Source organism: Chinchilla lanigera, unplaced genomic scaffold, assembly GCF_000276665.1.
Source record: "Chinchilla lanigera isolate Chin_1 unplaced genomic scaffold, ChiLan1.0 scaffold00024, whole genome shotgun sequence".
Lineage (NCBI taxonomy): Eukaryota > Metazoa > Chordata > Mammalia > Rodentia > Chinchillidae > Chinchilla > Chinchilla lanigera.
Window position 1 is genome coordinate 24675091 of NW_004955425.1, and position 6000 is coordinate 24681090.

General features: G+C 41.5%; 1 protein-coding gene across 1 annotated transcript in view; it reads right to left on the bottom strand.

Moving 5' to 3' along the window:
* The window catches only part of Sv2c (synaptic vesicle glycoprotein 2C), a 193252-nt gene that overhangs the window by 185787 nt on the left and 1465 nt on the right, over positions 1-6000 (bottom strand). The window lies entirely within an intron of this gene.

Here is a 6000-nt window from a genome sequence, read left to right on the forward strand (position 1 = left end):
GTCCTTTCAATAACCCTCCTGCATCTATACATTCTCTAATTTCTCTGTGGACATCAGGAGCTGACAGTCCCATGAGCAGACTGCACTACACAGGGCCACACCTCGTGGGTAGTGGGAGGCAGGCTGGGTGACCTGTATTCCTGTTGTTGCAGGGAACCGATGCAGGGGAAAGAACCACAGGAGCAATCCTCAGGACTCCAAGTTATTGAGAGGAATCTCGGAAGTAGGCTGAAGTTTTATAGGTCGGGAAAGAACAGAACCAGAGACACTGTGGACTGTGAGTGCTATTGTGAACCTCTATTTCTATCTTCCACCCTAATGCAGCCAGCTGGAAACCTAGATTTAATTAGATATCTCAAAAATAATAATTGCTTTTGTATTCAATGCAGCCAGTTAGTGTTTAATGTGCATTAACTGGAACATGATGCCATAGAATTACTGTCACTTAAAAACAGACAGACATAAATAAGCACGACAATGAAATAAAAAATGGCATGCTTAGAACAAGGAAAAGGTGATATTAACATGAATATACTTTAAAAGAAGCTAGTCAGAGCTTGAAATGACAAAGTGGGTCACCTTCTGTACCCACTGCCAAGGTAGAGGGCTGATCCCTGCTGCAGAAGCGCCCATACCGCATGACTCTGCTGAGTAATTTAAAGCAAAGAACAAAACAGCTCAGAAATTTCTCTTAGGAAAATTTCAACCCCCAAGATCACCCTTTATTTTGTTTGAATTTGCAGATTTTGAAACCTGAATATCATAGGAGAGAGCCTCTAAAAAGCAAGCCATCAATGTTCCTGGTATTCCCATAAAGGCAGACCTAGAACTTCAAGTCCCACTTGCTCAGCAATTTCTGGAAAAGTAGTGGGGGACAGAAGAAGCACTGAAGTCACTTAAGACTAGGAGATCTAAGGAGAGTTCTTTGCAAGCATCAGAGGTTCACAGCAAGTTCTTGACACACTGAGTGGTTGGAAGTACATAAAGACAGGCATGGTGGAGGGGAAGCAATGTAGTTCTGTTGATTATAAGCCATCCATCTGGGGAAAAGTCACAAGTTCTCTGAGTAATAAGCGGCGTTGGGTCACTATAAAGACTAAACACATGCACTCCATAGGCATCATCTGTACATAAGTATGTATAGTTTACTAGGAACTGCTACAAAACTGGCACGGCCCAGAACAAAAGGGAAATATGTAACCCTTTATTCAAAGAATTTCAAGAGGTGATGGAGGAGGTAAGAGTATTAAACCAAACATGGGGTCCTATACATGCAAGGTGCTGTGTGACTGTACCAGTACATCGCCCAACAAGCCGGCTGGGGTGCTACCATTCTAGAGATGGAAATTTGCTCCTGCAAACAGGAACTTTGCAACTGCATAACTGAATCCTCCAGAGACTCTGGAAGTATCCATATGCCTCCGGGATCCTTTTAAAAAAATAATAATAAGGAAGCAAGATTTCATGCATTAAACAGGAGTCTTCTCCTTTTACAAGATGACACGGAGAGAAGAGACATCTTCTAAGCTACAGTGTTACCTACAAAGTGACGGGCTAGTATATAATATATTTTTTCTTTATGTAAGCTTCACACACAACTCTAAAAAGCAAATCTAGAAATCATCTTCACACAGCTGAAGAAATTAAGGCTCTGAGAGGGTAAGAAACTTGGCTCTCGTTGCACTAGCTTTCTCTTACAGGCCATGAATTCACTGGACAGTATTTACTGAGTTCCTACTACCCCCGGTACTATTTTAGACACTACAGACAAAACAAGACAAAACAACAGCATTCTCAATCCTGTGTCTGACCTTCTGATGTTTAGAGTTTAGTGAGGAGAAATTAGCCATCATGAATCTACTTAAAGAAGAAAAATGAGGCAATAAGAAGGAGCAGGAAAAGAAGAAAAATGGTAAAATTAATGCACCATATAAACAGGGCCACCAGCTTTAACAAATAAAAATACAGAATGTCCCTATGAATTCAAAGTTCAGATAAACAAATGTTTTAATCTTAGTATGTCTGCTATTGATGAATGCTGGTGCTTCTGCTGCCTCACCCAATTGATGTTTGAAATTAATCCCCAAAATGATGGTATTAAGAGGTTGGGCCTTTGGGGAAGTAATTAAGGCATGAGGGCACCACCCTTGTGAATAGGATTAGTACCCTGTAAAAGAAGTTGTAGGAAACTGCCCTGTTCCATCTGCCATGTGCGGACATCTGTGAGGAACAAGCCCTTAGCAGACATGGCCCCTGCTGACGCCTTGATTCCCCCCTTCCAGAACCATGAACAATGCATTTCTATTGTCCATAAATGACTTGGTCTAAACTATCTTGTCACAGCAGCTTGAAGGTACTAGGATAATGTCCCACGCAATACTTGGGGTATACTTACAAGGGGTGATCAAAATATACACTGCATGTTTTAATTTATAAAAATTACTACAGTAAAGGATATATTGCCATTAATCTCTTCAAATCATTCTTCCACTTTTGTATGTCCTTATCCACCAGATCTGGCACCATGTGACTTCTGGTTCTTCGCTAAAGTCATGATGATCATAAAAGATAAACATTTTGAATCAATTCAGGACATGAAGGCAGCCACAATACTGCAACTAAAGGGAAAGAGGACTTCCAGAACTGCTTCAGAGCGGTGAGAACAATGGGATGAGTGCATTTGAAATGAAGGGGAGTATTCTGAATGGGATTAATGGCAATGTGTCCTTCCCTGCAATAAATTTTTAAAATTTAAAGAGTCGCCGTATTTTTTACCACATCTCACATGCTAAAAATGTTTTATTGTTTATCTGAATTCAAATTTAGCTGATTGTATTGTATTTTCTCTAAAAACATTATATGACAAAGTACTCTTTTCTAGAAGAGGTAACCTAAACGTCACAACAGAGGTTTGAAGACTTCTCCAGAAAGGGAAAATTGGACCAAAATATGTAGAATACAGGGAGTCAACAGCCTGGAGGGAGGCTGGGGCAGGCGGGTGAAAGCTGACGTTTGGGGGCTACAGGTAGGGAAGTGGCTGGCGGATATTGTAAAATAAGGCCACAGCAGTGACCAGGGTCTTGAAAACCATGCTAAGGTTTCTCAACTGTTATTCCTCTGGAGTAACTTGTCATTAAAATGTTTCTTCTGCGTGTCTTTCACTTCTTTGATAAAATCTATATGACACCTTTCCTATCTTACCTTCTCACATTTACCAAAGAAGTTAGTCATCTTTAAGTTTATCTTCCAGCTAGAATATGATTCTCCTGCTTAATAAATATTTAACAGAAAACATAGCTTAGAAAGTTCACATGTTCTGGGTCTTATGGCGCTGTCTAGTTCAACTACCCCTGCCTGGGTAGATAACATCCAGCCTGCTTGGAAGAGCTTGATAACAAGCACCTTCTGGGGCCAAACAAGGGACAATTAACTCGAATGTGTAGGATGGGGCTCCGGAAAAGCTCCAGTTTATTTAGCTATTCTACAATACTACTTCATAGGATTTTCAAATAGTAGTACATGACAAGTGGAAGCACTTGGTCTGATTTGTCAAAACTCTTACGGTGCTCTTGAACTGTCAGAGGTCCCAAGGTTGTCAGAAGGCTGAAGTCTATCATCACAGTGTCCATCTAACCATCCATATTACATACTGTTTGCTGGGAAGAAGTAGAGCATGTCTGCTGTGCTTTAGTCAGCAGGAGCTTATGGTATGCTGAAGTCATTGTTCTCAGATTTGGCCCTTTAAAAATGTTTTAATTCATAAAGTCTAAAAGTACATAAAATTTTCATGTTTTGAAAACTGCTTTAATTAGAAGTTACATTATTTATACTCCTCATGGCACAATACAAAATTTAACAGGCCATTTACAAAAACAGAGATTGTAGCTCCTTGGAAAATTTCAACATGAGTTAATGAAAACTACTTATATGTGTGAACCAAGTTTGAGTTTAAAATATAACTCATCCTATATTCCTCCCTTTCTGACATGAAAGAATATCAGAACTGGAAATGACCAAGCCATCCAATCCACCCCAGTCCATTCAGTCACAACAGTTGAAGCCATATGACACAACTACAGCTGACCAGCCAGGGTTCCAAGACTATGCTTGTGATCAAATTAAATGGTGTCTGTATATCTTATAAAGACACGTTTCTAGAAAGAGTTAAAGTAGTAACTCCACCCCACTGTCATTCTTAGCTGTTTCAAACAAAGAAACTCCTAATTCAGTCTACTCCAACATTTCACACTAGTTGCTCAATTGTGAAGCCATTAAAAAGAGCAAAACACAAACAAAACCAACTAGCAATGTATACAGAAGTGCATGTAGATAGGAGCTGTCTCTCATAGGTTTACAAACAGACCTAAATGATGACTTCCGGCTTCAGTGGCTAATGACACAGGTGGTTTGAACCTGAGTCTAACAGAAACCTCAGCAACACAGAACCAAGAAGCCCACTGGGGCACTGCAGCTCCCGAATACAGCTGCACAGACTGAAAATGGCGTTTTCACTTTCACTACCACAGAAATTTACCTTGAGGAATGGGAAGAGGAATAGCAACAGAAAGAGCTAGTTAAGAAAGATTCTTGACAAATCAGGTTTTTTATTCATAAAACATATCATCAAGTTTGAGAATAAGAGCTAATATTTCCAAAGATAAGAAATGGAGCTTCAGTACTTGCTATCACATGACAGCACATGAAGCCCTTTCTGTCATCTCCTTGGGGTTGGGAATTACATCCCGTTCTCTTCCACACTTAGGGAATATGATAGCGGTAATAAGCAGAATTTTTACCTAAAAGCTCTTAGGCTAGTCTGTTGCTCAGACCAGAGAAGCTATTTTCATTGTCAGTGAGTCATGAAAAATAAATTTGATTTCTCCACTACATCACCAAAAACACTCGTGATCCGGAGCTGTTTTTTGTTGTTGTTTTTTCTTTCTTTCTCCAGACATCAGCTAATGGCATTTGATTTTATGTTAGTGTCAGGAAAAGTCTATCGTCTGCATTTGTTGGCACTGACCATCAAAGGGGCAGTGCGGGGAGAAAACTTTATAATTTTTAAAGGTGAAATTCTTTTCTTGTGCCTTAAAGGGATCTATTTCATGATATTTTCCATTCATAGAGACTCTGCATTTCCAAAGCTCTCTGAGAATGTCTCTTTTGTCCTCAGCACAACTCTGTAAGATAAATAAGGGCTGGAGTGGGATTTTTTTCACATTTCTCAAAGGTGCAAGATGAACAGGAAGGGGCACTTGCCCAGGGCGGCATAACAAAATATTTGGGGGCCTGGGAAAAAGGGTCTTCATGTCTGGGTTCCTTGATAGCTGCTTGTCTCCCTTCCTCTCCTTCCTTCATCCCTCCCTCACCCCTTTCCACTCTTCTCCTGCAGACTACAGATCTAGGCTCATTCACTGAAGCCAAAGGAAAAGCCTTTGTGGTTGGATTTCCAGGAAGCAGCTTTAAAAAGAAGACTGCAAGGTGGATCGGGTTTATTTTTCCATCAGGGAATGAGATCGGTACAGTTTAACATGCGTCTATGTGATAAAAGACGCTGCGGCTCATCCCTAAGTCATTCTCAAACCCGATTTAGAGGCCTCCAGACCAAAATCCTAAAGAATGGTGAAGCGATGGATTGGCAGTGCAGAATCTGACGAACCTCAACGCGGGAGCGTTCACATGAAAACTTGCCAGGAGCATGAGGTCTCTTGGAACTTGCTACTGAAAACCAAGTGGATTCTGGAGAGATCAACGCGCCTTTCTCCTCCTGGATTAAGGAGAAGAATTAAACTGAAACTACTTTCTCGCGCTGCCAATCAGTTAAGTATGAAGGGAGTCAGTCCAAGGAAAAGACATCAGCAGGGCGTCCCTGTCGTGGGGCCCTGAAAGACGCCCGTCTCTTGGGTCCCCCGGGGAGCGCCCGATCGCTGCAGCGCCCTGCCGTCACTGCGGCACTGCGGAGTCTCCAGCCCGCCCGCAGCAGCCCCGGCCGGCGGGGCT